Source organism: Balaenoptera borealis (genome assembly GCF_965194805.1).
Source record: "Balaenoptera borealis genome assembly, chromosome: 15".
Classification (NCBI taxonomy): Eukaryota; Metazoa; Chordata; class Mammalia; order Artiodactyla; family Balaenopteridae; genus Balaenoptera; species Balaenoptera borealis.
In genome coordinates this window covers 58,087,651-58,104,731 of record NC_138871.1, presented here as the reverse complement: position 1 = coordinate 58,104,731, position 17,081 = coordinate 58,087,651, and the positions used below count along the sequence as shown (strand labels likewise).

General features: G+C 36.1%; 2 long non-coding RNA genes across 16 annotated transcripts in view; one reads left to right on the top strand and one right to left on the bottom strand.

Annotated features, from left to right (window-relative positions):
* LOC309612491 overlaps positions 1 to 17,081 on the bottom strand; it is a 637,465-nt gene that overhangs the window by 74,351 nt on the left and 546,033 nt on the right. The gene's annotated exons all lie outside the window — the stretch shown is intronic.
* Positions 6,409 to 7,902, top strand: LOC309612534. Its single transcript, XR_014235257.1, has 2 exons — positions 6,409 to 6,771; positions 7,083 to 7,902. It is a non-coding gene; the product is annotated as an uncharacterized lncRNA (long non-coding RNA).

Sequence of the window (17,081 nt, the reverse complement as noted above, 5' to 3'; positions counted from 1 at the left end):
AAACCCAAAGTTAGCTGAAGGAAAGAAGTCATAAAGATCAGAGCAGAAATAAATGAAATAGAAACAAAGAAAACAGTAGCAAAGATCAATAAAACTAAAAGCTGGTTCTTTGAGAAGATAAACAAAATTGATAAACCATTAGCCAGACGCATCAAGAAAAAGAGGGAGAGGACTCAAATCAATAAATTTAGAAATGAAAAAGGAGAAGTTACAACAGACACCACAGAAATACAAAGCATCCTAAGAGACCACTATAAGCAACTATATGCCAATAAAATGGACAACCTAGAAGAAATGAACAAATTCTTATAAAGGTATAACCTTCCAAGAGTGAACCAGGAATAGAAAATATGAACAGACCAATCACAAGTAATGAAATTGAAACTGTGATCAAAAATCTTCCAACAAACAAAAGTCCAGGACCAGATGGCTTCACAGGTGAATTCTATCAAACATTTAGAGATGAGTTAACAGCCATCCTTCTCAAACTCTTCCAAAAAATTGTGGAGGAAGGAACACTCCCAAACCCATTCTATGAGGCCACCATCACCCTGATACCAAAACCAGACAAAGATACTACAAAAAAAGAAAATTACAGACCAATAACACTGATGAATATAGATGAAAAAATCCTCAACAAAATACTAGCAAGTAGAATCCAATGAGACATTAAAAGGATCATACACCATGATCAAGTGGGATTTATCCCAGTGATGCAACAATTCTTCAATACACGCAAATCAATCAATGTGATACACCATATTAACAAATTGAATAATAAAAACCATAGAATCATCTCAATAGATGCAGAAAAAGCTTTTGACAAAATTCAACACCCATTTATGATAAAAACTCTCTGGAAAGTGGGTATAGAGGGAATCTACCTCAACATAATAAAGGCAATATACAACAAACGCACAGCAAACATCATTCTCAATGGTGAAAAATTGAAAGCATTTCCTCTAAGATCAGGAACAAGAGAAGGATGTCCACTCTCACCACTATTATTCAACATAGTTTTGGAAGTCCTAGCCACGGCAATCAGAAAAGAAAAAGAAATAAAAGGAATACAAATTGGAAAAGAAGAAGTAAAACTTTCACTGCGGATGACATGGTGCTATACATAGAGAATCCTAAAGATGCCACCAGAAAACTACTAGAGCTAATCAATGAATTTGGTAATGTTGCAGGATACAAAATTAATGCACAGAAATTTCTTGCATTCCTATACACTAATAATGAAAAATCTGAAAGAGAAATTAAGGAAACACTCCCATTTACCACTGCAACAAAAAGAATAAAATACCTAGGAATAAACCTACCTAAGGAGACAAAAGACCTGTATGCAGAAAATTATAAGATACTGATGAAAGAAATGAAAGATGATACAAATACTTGGAGAGATATACCATGTTCTTGGATTGGAAGAATCAACATTGTGAAAATGACTATACTACCCAAAGCAATCTACAGATGCAATGCAATCCCTGTCAAACTACCACTGGCATTTTTCACAGAACTAGAACAAAAAATTTCACAATTTGTATGGAAACACAAGAGACCCCGAAAAGCCAAAGCAATCTTGAGAAAGAAAAACAGAGCTGGAGGAATCAGGCGCCCAGACTTCAGACTATACTACAAAGCTACAGTAATCAAGGCAGTATGGTAATGGCACAGAAACAGAAACATAGATCAATGGAACAAGATGGAAAGCCCAGAGATAAACCCACGCACCTATACTCAACTAATCTATGACAAAGGAGGCAAGGATATACAACGGAGAAAAGACAGTCTCTTCAATAAGTGGTGTGCAGTAAACTGGACAACTACATGTAAAAGAATGAAATGAGAACACTCCCTAACACCATACACAAAAATAAACTCAAAATGGATTAGAGACCTAAATGTAAGACCAGACACTATAAAACTCTTAGAGGAAAACATAGGAAGAACACTCTTTGACATAAATCACAGCAAGATCTTTTTTGATCCACCTCCTAGAGTAATGGAAATAAAAACAAAAACAAACAAATGGGACGTATTGAAACTTAAAAGCTTTTGCACAGCAAAGGAAACCATAAACAAGACGAAAAGACAACCCTCAGAATGGGAGAAAATATTTGCAAACCAATCAATGGACACAGGATTAATCTCCAAAATATATAAACAGCTCATGCAGCTCAATATTAAAAAAAAAAAAACCCAATCCAAAAATGGGCAGAAGACCTAAATAGACATTTCTCTAGAGAAGACATACAGATGGCCAAGAAGCACATGAAAAGCTGCTCAACATCACTAATTAACAGAGAAATGCAAATCAAAACTACAATGAGGTACCACCTCACATCAGTTAGAATGGACATCATTAGAAAATCTACAAACAACAAATGCTCCAGAGGGTGTGGAGAAAAGGGAACCCTCTTACACTGTTGGTGGGAATGTAAATTGATACAGCCACTATGGAGAACAGTATGGAGGTTCCTTAGAAAACTAAATATAAAATTACCATATGATCCAGCAATCCCACTACTGGGCATATACCCAGAGCAAACCATAATTCAAAAAGACACATGCACCCCAATCTTCATTGCAGCACTATTTACAGTAGCCAGGTCATGGAAGCAAGCTAAATGCCTATCAACAGACGAATGGATAAAGAGGATGTGGTACATATATACAAAGGAATACTACTCAGCCATATAAAGGTATGAAATTAGGTCATTTGTTGAGACATGGATGGATCTAGAGACTGTCATACAGAGTGAAGTTGGATCTAGAGACTGTCATACAGAGTGAAGTTAAGTCAGAAAGAGAAAAGCAAATATTGTATAGTAACACATATATGTGGAACCTAGAAAAATGGTATAGATGAACTGGTTTGCAGGGCAGAAATTGAGACACAGATGTAGAGAACAAATGTATGGACACCAAGGTGGGAAAGCAGAGGGTAGTGGTGGTGGTGGTGTGATGAATTGGGCGATTGGGATTGACATATATACACTGATGTGTATAAAATTGATGACTAATAAGAACCTGCTGTATAAAAAAATAAACAAAATAAAATTAAAAAATTAAAAAAAAATCACCATATAAATGACAATGAAGTTATAAGAGTGGATGAGATCACCAATCCAGTGAAAGAAGAAGGATCAATAAAAAATCTTAAGTTATACCAACACTTAAGAGTTTTCAAGAGGATGAACTAGCTGTTGGGGCCTAAAAAAAGAGCTGTCAGAAGTTATAAGAGAATTGGAAGATTATCATATCAAGAAAATGAAAAAGAAAAAAGGTATTTCAAGGGGGTAGTGAATGACAATGTCCAGTGTTGCTGAGAGGTTAGTTAAAAAAAATATTGAAAGACTGAGAGCTATCCAGAACAGTGGCATGCTAATGTTTGGTGCTCTGTTTAGCAGAAGTTTCAGTGTAGTGGTCAGGTCAGAAATGAGACTGGAATAGAAAGAAGTCAGAGATGAGCAAGTGGAGGCAACCACTACCATTGTATTTCAAAAAGTTTCACTGTGATGGAGAGGGAAAAGAGAGGGGGGTAGCTTTGAAACCACAGTGGGGGATAAGGGTAGGGAGAGGGATGGACAATTAAATTTTAGATATTAAAAATTTTGGTAAATGTGGCTTCTAAGACTTTGTCTAACCTGTAATGAATGTATAAAATCAGTAGAGCCTTGTTTCATTACTTTAGGGATTTCCTACTTCAAATCCTATGATAATAATAAAAATTTCTTTCTAGATTTCCAGCTTCAACTCCAGGATGTAGTGAGCTAGAAGAGGAATCCCTACCACTTTAAAATGAAAAAGAGTTAGAATATCTTCAAATTCGTGACTTTTTTTTCAAATTAACCATTCTGAGTTCACTGTAGATTCACATGTGGTTGTAACACATAATACAGAGAGATCCCTAGTATCATGTACCTAGTTTTGCCCAATGATCCAAATATTACCTACTGTACCTACTCCTCATGTGCCAAGGTTTCTTCTTTTTTCGTTTCCTTTCTGTTTAGAAAACTTCTTTCAGTTGTTTTTTAGGTTGTCTTCTGGAAACAAATTCTTTTAATTTTCCTCCACCTAATAATGCCTTGATATCCCTTTTATGCCTGAGGGTATTTTCGATGTGTATAGGATTCTGGGTTGCCAATTCATTTATTTCAGCACTTGAAAACACTGTGTCAGTTCCTTCTGACCTCCACAGTTTCTGATAATAAATCCTCTGTAACTTGAATGATTTTTCCCCTATATGTAAAGTGTCCTTCTTTTCTGGCTGCTTTCATGACTTTTATTGTCTGTTTTAATCAGAAGTTAATTATGTTGTGTTTGCATGTATATTTCTTTGGGTTTATCCTGTTTTACATTCACTTAGCTTCTTGAATATATAGACATATCTCTTATCAAATTTGGGGATTTTTCAGCCATTATTCATTCCAGTATTTTTCATCTCTGCCCTTTTTTCCCTCTTTTAGGGGTCTGATGACATGCATGTTAGATCGTCTGTATGGTTTCACAGGACCCTGAAGCTCTATTTATGTGTTTCAACCTATTTTCTATAATTGCTCAGATTAGGTAAAAAAGGACAATACAAAAGTAAATTAGAAAGGATAAATATGAATAATAAAATTTTTCAATTTACCCAGAATTAAGGAAAGAGAAAGAACAAGGAACAAATGAAAAACAGCCAAGAAGGTGGCAGAGCTGATTCAACCATATAAATATTTATATTAAATTTGAATTGACTAAACAGACCAATTAAAAGAGGTTATCAGATTTCAGGTAAAAGTAAGATCCAACTATATGCTCTCTCCAAGAAACCAGCTTTATATGTTAAAAAAACACAAACAAAACAAAACAGGTAAGTAAAAAGTAAAATAATGCACAATAATATACTATGTAAGTATTAATGGAAAAACAGCTGGAGAAGCAATATTAATAAGAGACAAAATAGACCTAAGAAGAAGGTATGTTATCAAGGATAAAGAGGGACATTACAAAACAATAAAGGGATCAAGTCTTTAAAAAGACATGACTCCTACATGTGTACACACCTAATAATGGAGCTTCAAATACCTGAGGCAAAATATGATAGAACTGAAATGAGAAACAGAGAAATCCACAATTACAGTTATAAACAAGACACCTCTCCCAGTAATTATTACAAGTAGACAGAAAATAAATAAGAACACAGAAGATGCATGGGATGGAGGGACAAGATGATGTAGTAAAAAGTCCCTGAGCTCCCCTCCTGTCACCAACACACCAAAATCACAACTATTTGCAGAACAACCATCAATGGAAAAAGACCAGAATCTACCTGTAGATTCTGTAGAATCTACAAATCTGTAGAAAGATCTTCTACAACTAAATGCATAAGGAAGGAACCACAATAAGATGGGCAGGAAGGGGAGATTCACAATACAGTCAAGTCCCATACCTCCAGGTGGGTGACTCACAAACTGGAGAATAATTACATTGCAGAGGTTCTCCCAAAGGAGTGAGAGGTATAAGCCCTATGTCAGGCTCCCCAGTCAAGGGGTCCTGCACCAAGAATATAAGCCCCCTAGAGCATTTGACTTTGAAGGTCATTGAGGCTTAATTTTGGGAGTCTCAGAGGGCTGGGGGAAATTGAAACTTCACTCTTAAAGGGTGCACACAAAACCTCACATGCTCTGGGACCCAGGGCAAAGGCAATAATTTGATATACGCTTGTGTCAGACCTACCTGCTTGATCTTGGAGAGTCTCCAAGAGAGGAAGGAGGCAACTACAGCTCACCTCAAGGACATAGAGACTGGCAGCAGTTGTTTTGCGGCACTCCTTCTACCATATGGACACTGGTGCTACCAAGCACCATTGTAGAATCCTTCCTCTAGCTCTTTAGCCCCAGGACCCAGCCCTCCTCTGGTCCAACAGACTGTAGGTGCCAGTACTGGGATGCCTCAGGCCAAAGAACTAAATGGGCTGGGACACAGCCCCACCAATCAGCAGACAGGCTGCCTTAAGAGCCCACATTTAGACACAGCCTTGCCCACCAGAAAGCCCAGGACCCATCTCCACCAACTGGTGGGCAGGTACCAGCCCCAGAATCCCCTGGGCTCTGACCCTGCCCTACAGGGAGCATGCTGTAGACTCTGGACCAGCCTCACCCACCAGGGGACAGACAACAAATGCAAGAAAACCACAATCCTGCAGCCAGTGGACCTGGCCTGCCCACCAGCAGGCCAGGCCCTGCCCTGGGACCAGCTGGACCCTGGCTCTGCCCACTAGGAGGCCAACACAAGAACTGGGACACCCTTTATCCCATAACCAAGGGTGTCAGGAACTGGCCCCCTCCAACAGCAATTCAACACCAGCTTTAGTACCCCTGAGTCCTGCAACCAGACTCCAGGACCCAGCTCTGCCTGCCAGTAGTCTGGCACTAACCCCAGGACCTAGATTCACCCACCAGTAGGTGAGCAACAGCTCCAGAGTCTTTGGGTCCCTGACTCTGCTGACCAGTGAGCCAGCTCTAGCCCTGGGGTCCCCTGGGGTTCCAGTCAGCTGACTAATGATCCAGTCCCACCAACCAGTGGCTGGTAGCCACTGCACAAGGCAGGGTCTGGCAATTAACCAGACTGGGGACCAACCAAGCCTACCAGACTGCCCACATAGTTAGCCTGCCATAACAGAAGGACTCACAAAGCCCTCATAGCAGGGACGACTAGAGCATATAGCATGAATGACAAGAGGGGAGTGCACTGCTGGGATGCACAGCATGTCTCCTACAAAAGGCCACTTCTCAGGGCTTCCCTGGTGGCGCAGTGGTTGAGAATCTGCCTGCTAATGCAGGGGACACAGGTTCGAGCCCTGGTCTGGGAAGATCCCACATGCCGCGGAGCAACTAGGCCCGTGAGCCACAACTACTGAGCCTGCGCGTCTGGAGCCTGTGTTCCGCAACAAGAGAGGCCGCGACACTGAGAGGCCCGCGCACCGCGATGAAGAGTGGCCCCCACTTGCCGCAACTAGAGAAAGCCCTCGCACAGAAACGAAGACCCAACACAGCCATAAATAAATAAATAAAATTAAAAAAAAAAAAAAAAAGGCCACTTCTCCTAGGTCAGGAAATGTAACCAACCTCCCAGATACATAAAAATAAAAACAGCATCTTAGGCAAAATGAGGTGACAGAGAAACATGTTCCAGATGAAGGAACAAAATAAAACCTCAGAAAAAGAACTAAGTGAAGTATAGATAGGTAATCTACCCAAGAAAGAGTTCAGGGTAGTGATCATAAAGATGATCAAAGAACTCAGGAGAATAATTGATGCACAGAGTGAGAAATCAGAATTTTTAAACAAAGAGTTAGAAAATAGAAAAAACAACCAAACAGATGAATAATACAAAAACTGAAATGAAAAATTCTCTAGAAAGAATCAACAGTAGACTAACGATACAAAGGAACGAATCAGCAAGCTGGAAGACAAAGTAGCGGAAATCACTGATTCTGAACAGAAAAAGTAATGAAGAGAAATGAGGACAGTTTAAGAAACCTCTGGGACAACATGAAGTGCACTAATATTCACATTATAGGGGTCCCAGGAGGAGAAAAGAGAGAGAGAGAAGGCCTAAGAACATATCTGAAGATATAAAAGCTGAAAACTTCCCTAACCTGGCAAAGGAAACAGACATCCAAGGCCAGTAAGTGCAGAGAGTCCCATACAGGATTAACCCAAGGAGGAACACACCAAGACATACTGTAACTAAAGTGACAAAAATTAAAGATAAAGAGAGAATAATAAAAGAAGCAAGGGAAAAGGAACAAATAACATACAGTTTACAGTGATACAAGCTTACCTCAGGAAATAAGAAAAATCTCAAATAAACAACCTAACCTTATGCCTAAAGCAACTGGAGAAAGAAGAACAAACAAAACCCAAAGTTAGTAGACGGAAAGGAATCAAAAAAATTAAAGCAGAAATAAATGAAAGAGATACAAAAAAAAAAAAAAGAAAAGATCAATGAAACTACAAGCTGGTTCCTTGAAAAGATAAACAAAATTGATAAACCTTTAGCCAGATTCATCAAGAAAAAAAGGGAGAGAGCTCAAATCAATAAAATTAGAAATGAAAAAGGAGAAGTTACAACCAACACCACAGAAATACAAAGGATCATGAGACTACTGCAAGCAACAATACACCAATAAAATGGACAACCTAGAAGAAATGGACAAATTCTTAGAAAGGTACAATCTCCCAAGACAGAACCAGGAAGAAACATAAAATATGAACAGACTAATTACCAGTACTGAAATTGAACCAGTAATTTTAAAACTCCCAACAACAAAAGTCCAGAACCAGAGGGCTTCACAGGTGAATTCTACCAAATATTTAGAAGACTTAACACCTATACTTCTGAAACTATTCCAAAAAATTGCAAAGGAAGGAACACTTCCAAACTCATTTTATGAGGCCAACATCACCCTGGTACCAAAACCAGACAAAGATATTATAAAAAAATAAAATTATAGACCAATATCAATGAAGAACATAGATGCAAAAATCCTCAACAAAATATTAGCAAACTGAATCCAGCTATACATGTAAAGGATCGTACACCATAATCAAGTGAGATATATTCCAGGGATACAAGGACCATTCAATATCCTCAAATCAATCAATGTGATACATCACATTAACAAACTGAAGAAAAAACCCATTTGATCATCTCACAGATGCAGGAAAATCTTTATTTTACAAACTTCAACATCCATTTATGATAAAAAAAACTCTTCAGAAAGTGCGCATAGAGAGAGCATACTTCAGCATAAGACAGGCCACATATGACAAAACCACAGATAACATTATCATACTCAATGATGAAAATATGAAAGCATTTCTTGTAAGATCAGGAATAAGACAAGGATACCCATTCTTGCCACTTTTATTCAACATAGTGATGGAAGTCCTAGCCACAGTAATCAGACAAGAAAAAGAAATAAAAGGAATCCAAACTGGAAAGGAAGAAGTAAAACTGGCACTGTTTGCAGATGACATGATACTATACATAGAAAATCTGATAAAACTCTTAGAGGAAAACATAGGCAGGACACTCTTTGACATAAATCACAACAATATCTTTTTGGATCAAACTCCTAGAGTAATGGAAGTAAAAATATAATAAACAAATGGGACCTAATTAAACTTAAAAGATTTTGCACAGCAAAGGAAAGCATAAACAAAAAGACAACCTACAGAATGGGAGAAAATATTTGCAAACAATGCAACTGACAAGGGATTAATCTCCAAAATATACAAACAGCACAGACAGCTCAATATCAAAAAAACAAACAACCCAATCCAAAAATGGGCAGAAGATCTAAATAGATATTTCTCTAGAGAAGACATACAGATGGCCAAAAGGCACATGAAAAGATGCTCAATGTCACTAATTATTAGAGAAATGCAAATCAAAACTACAAGGAGGTATCACCTCACACCAGTCAGAATGGCCATCATCAAAATGTTGGTGAGGATGTGGAGAAAAGGCAACCCTTGTATACTGTTGGTGGGACTGTAATTTGGTGCAGTCACTATGGAAAACAGTATGCAGATTGCTCAAAAAACTAAAAATAGAACTACTATATGACCCAGCAATTCCACTTCTGGAAATATATCAGAAGAAAATAAAAACACTAATTAGAAAAGTTACATACACCCCAATATTCATAGCACCATTATCTGCAATTGCCAAGATATGAAAGCAACCTAAGTGTCCAACAACAGATGGATGGATAAAGAAAATGTGGTATATACATACAATGGAATACTGCTCAGCCATAAATAATAATGTCATTTTGCAAACTGGGCTAATATGTATGGACTGGGAGGGTATTGTGCTAAGTGAAATAAGTCAGACAGAGAAAAGCAAATATTGTACGATACCACAAACATATGGAATCTAAAAAATAAAACAAACTAGTGAATATAACAAAAAAGAAACAGACTCATAGATATAGAGAACAAATTAGTAGTTACCAGTAGGGAGAGAGATGGGGGGAGGTGCAAAATAGGGGGAAGGGATTAAGAAGTACAAACTACTATGTATAAAATATATAAACTACAAGGATATATTGTACAGCACAGGGAATATAGCCTATATTTTATAATAACTATAAATGGAGTATAACCTTTAATCATTGTGAAACACTATGTTGTACATCAACTATACCTCAATTTTAAAAAAAAATTTAAAAAGAATACAGAAGACCTGAACATTATCAATCAATTGGACCTAATTGATATTTATAGAGCATTTTAACCAACAGCAATAGAATGTCTCTACAGACCCCTTAGCCATTAAAGAAATAATAAGACAACAGTACAAACAATATAGTGCCCAAATATTCCACAACTTAGAACAAATGGAACAATTCCTTAACAGATACAAACTACCCAATGTCTATCACTGACTTAGAAATAGATAACTTGAATAGTCCTATATCTATCAGAGAAATTAAATTCAAAGTTAAAAACTTTCCAAATAAAACACATATACACATACACACACAGAACTCCAGGTCAACATGGTTTTACTGATGAATTCTGTCAAACATTTAATTAAGAATTATCATTTCTACACAACTTATTGCATAAAATACAAAGGTAGAGAATACTGTCTAATTCAATTTATGAAGACGCATTTACCCTAAAATTAAAACTCAGAAAAATATAAGAAAATTACAGACCAATATATTTCATGAATATAGACTCAAAAATTCCTCAACAATATATTGATAAATTGGATCCAGCAATATATACAAAGGTAATGCATCGCTATCAAGTGGGATTTACTCCAGGAATGCAAGGCTGGAGTAACATTTAAAATCAATTGATACAATTTATTATACTGAAAGAGTAAAGGAGAAAATACACATGACCATCTCAAAAGAAAAACCAAAACAAATATTTTTGATGAAATTTAACATCCATTCATGATAAAAGCTCTCTTAAAACTAAAATCAGAAAGGAATTTTTAAAAATCTTTAATGCGTATCTACAAAAATCCCAGAGCCAGAACCATATGTAATGGTGAAAGACTACTTTCCTATCAATTTTAGAAATAAGGCAAAGATGCCTCTGTCATGATTTCTAATCAACGTTATACTATTACAACTTCACAGCTAGTACAACAAAGCAAGAAAAGGTAATAGGAGGCATATAGATCAAAATGAAGATATAAAACTGTCTCTGTTTGCAGACAACATGGTTGTCTATATAAATAATCCCAAACAATTTACAATATAGCTCCTAGAACTGAAAACTGAGTTTATTAATGAGCACAACTTACATGCTGATCTTGTTTGTAAGTATTATGAGAGAGAGAAATAGAGAAAGAGGAAGAGAAAAAGAAGGGAGGAGACAGGGTCATGCACAGTGCTAGCATGAAGTAAATCCTAATGGCCAAAGAATAAGGTCAACTATATAAACAAATAACTGAATGAGTAAATTAACATGGGAGAAGGGATCATTCTTTCTTACAGAAAAAAGTCTAAATAAATAAATATTGCCCTGAAGTTTTTCTTCCTCTCTAGTAGAAAGTAGCTAAACTCTCCTCTTCAGTTCCTATACTTAAAGATTCTATTGATTGTTGATGACACAATTATATTTTCATAATCTTATAAATTGAAGCTTGACAATGCATTGTAAATATTTTCAGAAGGAAAGTTAAAACTGCCTCCCTCACTTATAAAAATTTTTATTTCTAATATTGTTCACACACCTGCTACTGCAAAATCCCTTGAGAGAAAAAAAAAGGATTCCACATTTTGGATCTAGAAATGTGACAGTGGAGCAAAGCAACTGGCCTTCAAGATAATGTAATCATCTCTCAATTTCTATTTGCTTTTCTGCTCTCATTACTCTCTCTACAATTTCAGCATCTACCCTAAAGTAGAATGATGGGAGGATCTTTCAACAGATAGCATCCAAGTGTATATGTCCTCTCAAAGCACTTGAATTTGGTCACTTCTTCAAATGGTTTCTGGAAACACAAAATTTTCTCTGTAAGGAACTATTTCTTGTAAGTCCTGCTATGTCAATATTGCTGTCTGCAAAGTACATTATTAAGGCTTGCTTTGATTCAAGCGGACTTTTAACTTGTAGTAGTAGCAGTACATAAACGTCATATATAAACACATGACAAAATGGTCCCCCAATTTTTTTATGTCATACAGTTTGTTCCTGGCTGAAGAAGAATGATAAAAAGGGACCCACGATCTTTCTGCTTGTGGTTTGTAATTCCATTCCATTGCATGGTGCTATCATTACTTTCTGAACACACAACTTTAGGATGGGAATAAAACATCATATGCTTGTAATCATTCACAATCTTCACCATTTTTGTTCAATTGTCAATGAAATTGCATAACACTTTTAAAATTTTCCCTTCTATAAATATTTCTTCAGGTAAATTCACTATGTTGCTAGTTGTTTGAGACCAAGAACTCTCTCAGCAAACCAGTCAAGCAGAAGCAAGATTTAATTCATCATCACCCACAGAGCTGTCAGATTTAAAGACGATTTCTTATTACTTTGATATGCTCAACTGTGCAATGTACACAAAACAAACAGCTAAATTACTAATATCACCAATCTTCAGGTGTACAGCAGACTATAATTCAGGAAGAAGTTTTTCAGTAGATTCTAGATGGAACATTGTACCTAGAATTTATACTGTAAGCAGATCTCAAAAATCCTTCATGTTTATTAAAAGTAGTTGTTGGCTATAGAAATTATTTCACCATTTTTTATTTAAATTTTAGTCACTATACATGTAACACTATAAGGAATTATCTTCTGAAAGCAATCTCGTAAAGTCTATTCTCTTGAAGTTTGATTGATGAGAACAAAATTGCTTTGAATACCTCATTTTCCTGCAACTATTTTTCTTCACTCTTTAAATTCCTTATCATTCTTGGATCAAAGATAACTAAACATGAAAATTTTCACTAAATGTTATTTTGGAGGGCTTTTTTTCACCTTATGAAATTTTGAGCTAGATTATACTGCTTTAATTTATCTTTAAATGATAGGAAAATTCCAAATGAATATTTTCCTGCTGGAAACACTCATGGTATAATTGGAAAAGAAAAATACAAATTAAGTACAGTATATACAGATTATTTTTAATTTTATTAGTTACAAAACTGAAACCAAGTCTCCTAAAACTGAGTTCTCTGCCAAGTTTACGATTAACCTCTCTATCCAAAACTTGACTCCCTTTCATGTTCCATACCTGTCCCTCCTCAAGATCGAGAAGTATCAAAGAAAAGGGGGTATTATAACCAAGCAGGACCCTATGGGGTCTTCCAGGGACAGACCCCCTCTGCCATGTCCTCCACTTGCCTCTTGTTCGTAGAAAAGCTTTAGTTTCCCAGGCCTTCTGAGTCTCAAATTATTGGCTGAAGAGTTAATGATTAGTAAATATGAAATAGCTGTTGGGCCTGGAAACTGGTAATAATTTAAACTATAAACCAGCCACATAGCAGTCATCAAACTCCCAGCTCCCTGAAAGATAAAGGCCTGACACACTTCCTAAGTTGTTTTTATAGGAAGCACACCCTCACCAGATGAAAACTGCTGACTGCCAGCAAATAGACCCCAGACCAGTTGAAACCAGAAGGTTGATGAGGCTCAAAACTTCACTTTGATGCCAACCAATCCGAATTCTACACAAGCTGATCATGCACGCTGCAGGCCCCTCCCTCACACTGCCTTTAAAACCTTTGTCTCCTAACTGGCAACTTGGAGATGGTCTTAGGACATTTGTCCACCATCATCCCAGGTTCCTAAACTCCTGAGCAAAGCAACTTTTCCTTTTCCACCAACACTTGTTTCTTGAGTATTGGCCATCAAGCAGCTGAACTTGGGTTTGGTACCAGCCTTGGCCAGTTACAAAACCCAATTCTGTAAGATCAGAAATAGGATATAATATAAACTCTAGCATTCTGCTTTGAATTTTATAATATTATCAACTTTTTTGGTTTGAAAGCTATGTATGCTTTGAGATGTTATCTAGCTAGCGATCTTTTACTGATTGATTGTGCAAAACCCCCAGTAATTGTTTTTGTGCACAAAATTAATCACTTTCATCATTAATCATTTTATTATTGCAATAATAAACATACTCTTACACTTCAACTGACATTAAATTTCAGCATAAAGAGCATATAAGGAAAGTTTCAGCTTAAGTTATTTATACTTGAAAGTAGGTGTTCAGATATAAAACTTACATCTTAATTTCTTTCAGTTGCTCATTTTACTAATATATAATAATTAAATAACACAGTAGCACTGTATTATTGTTCATATGCTGATTGTGATATGTACAACAGGGGTAAGCAAACAATGGCTCATGGGCCAAATCTGGCCCATCTTTGGTTTTGGATTTCCCATCAGCTAAGAATTGCTTTTAAAGTTTTAATTATTTACATTTCAAATGGTTATATAAGCATAACCATAATGCATGAACACAGTATATATGAATATTTCATAAATTTTAGTGTGTGTATATATATATATACACACATTACATTTTCCAACAAGCTTATCTCTAAGTATTATTGATGTTTTTAAAAATATTTAAAAATATTAATCGCCAATTGTTGGATGCAAATATATAGAAATACAGTTGATTTTTTGTGTATTGAACTAGTATTGTAATACATTGAACAACTCAATTATTGGTTCTACTAGCTTTTTTGTATATAAGATAGAATTGTCTACAGAGACAATCATTTTGTCCTTGAATAATAACAAATTCCCTTTGTCTCCAGACATGAAACTCTGGAAATTATATCAAGAAAGAAGAAAACAAAATGTCCCCAATGACTCGGGAATAGGGAACAATATCTTACTTCTCCAATTTTCCTTTATTTCAACTGGCCAGCCCCATTCCTCCAAGAATCAGACCTCACTTAGCTCAATGGTATATATCAAATTTTGTTGAAACGGTTAACAGAGATCAATTGATATAACCCATGTGAAAGCATTTTTAATGCATAATACAAGTTACCTATTAATATTATGTAGGATTGAGATTTCCTGTGATTATTCTGTTTAGTCAGTGTTTTATTATTTTCACATTTTTCTTAACTTGCAAATTTAGTGTATTGTCTTTATCTAGAAGTTTTATGAATCATGTCTCACATCATGACCTTTCAAAGCTTACTTATAAAAATGTACCATGCCATTTCATGATTTTTATTTCTTTGAGAGAGAGAAAAAGAGAAAATTTTTAAATGAGTTAAAAGTTTAAAATCATGTCCCACTTTCATGTGAAGTATGTATTTTCAACAAGAAAAATGGAGCTGTTGAATTGAAAGAGCAAATCTTCAAAAGTTTTAGTTCTTAAAATTGTCTAACCTGGCCTCTTGATCACTAAATGCTAACAACCTAAGGAAACTCCCAAGAGATAGTAAATCACCTGGATCTTTTCCCTTGCTCTGGCAAGTTTCATACACCTCATGACAGGCTTCAGGTAAGCAATGCACAAGGTCACTCACCAACCAAGGCTGCCTCTTTAGTTTAATTTCCAGCTCCCAAACAGAAAGGCAAAAAGTCTTTAAAGAAATAAAGATAATGGATGGAAGGAGAAAAAGAATAGGGAGAGAGTAAGACCAGAGAAATTGAGTTTTATAGTTAATTTGCATGTGGTTGCATCTATACATTTACTAGTTTTGCCTCTTTTAGAACTTCATTTTCGTAAAGGCGGGTAGCACATCTGCCTGTAATGAGCATGGCTTTTTTGGTTTTTGCAAAATAATAACTGGTGTGAGAGAGAGAGGTTTATCACAACTTTTCAGCAAAATACATTCCTTCTGTAAACAACACTGATTTCAGTGGGATAGTACAATATGTGGTGCCTTCAAGGAAACTCAGTTTATATAGTCATTAAGAGATATGCAAAGCCCCCTCTTCACATGGCTTTAATAATTTATACCAGTGTTTGGTAACTTAAGTGGATGTTTTTGTTTTCAGCGATGATGAAGCAGTTATAGCCGTAGTTAATGAATGAATGAACAATCCCTATGGAGTTGATGGGCTGGATGCCTTTCCCTTTGCTGATTGAATTAATTTACAGTTCCAGGCCTCCTGTGCCCACTCACCACGACCCCAACAAGCACTTTTTAAAGCAATTATGCTTCCATGCAAAGCTGCTACTGCAACAAACTTTGATGATAAAAATAATAATTTCCTTCAGTTCAGTATCCTGAGTTGTTTCAATGTTTAGCAAACAACTCTCCAGAGCCACTCTCACTCTCTAATTTGTTTTGTTTCTTTCGTATTGGAAAGCACAGGACAGAGGCATCTTGAGAGTTTGTTCTGAAGCTTCTAAGTAAGATCTCCTTTTGATGGGATTGATTTGGCAACCCTTCCATCTCACTAGGGAGGCCTTTACTGCATTCACTGGGAACTGTTTCTAATATGACCTTATAAATAATTCTCTAAATTTTCCGCAGGAGGCAAACAAATATAAATTCTCCAAATATGATTTTTTCCATTTTTGGTAGAGAAAAACTGGCTCTCTATTCAACTCCTCCTTCTTGTTAGAGTTTTTTTAATATTGTCAACAAAACCATAATTGCTATACAAGTCTATAATTTTAAAAGAAAATTTACAAATCCCCTTTGTATAGAAAGCTTCCAAAGTGGGAAAAAAATGTCTCAATTTTGCTAAATAGCCAACAGAATGTAGTTAAAATTTGAGAAAACACTTTAGGAAGATTTATTTTTTTCAGAAATTGTTATATTTGAAAAACTGGAATACATAGCCTTATTAATGTTTAATGCTGGCAGACAAATGCAAAGGGGAAAGCAGCCAAGTTTCAATGGCTACTCCCTTAAAAAGAAATAGAAACTTCATAATCAATCGACATGAAGCATTTATTGTACAGTCTCTTACATGTCCATCGTTAGTCTATGTGTTGTGGGGAATACAATAGAATGAGAAAACAGAAGCTTCACCTCATCATAAGACAACATCAAATGATTCACAGAGCTAGCTTATTTTTACTCCAGTATCTATCAACCTCGACTTACTCTG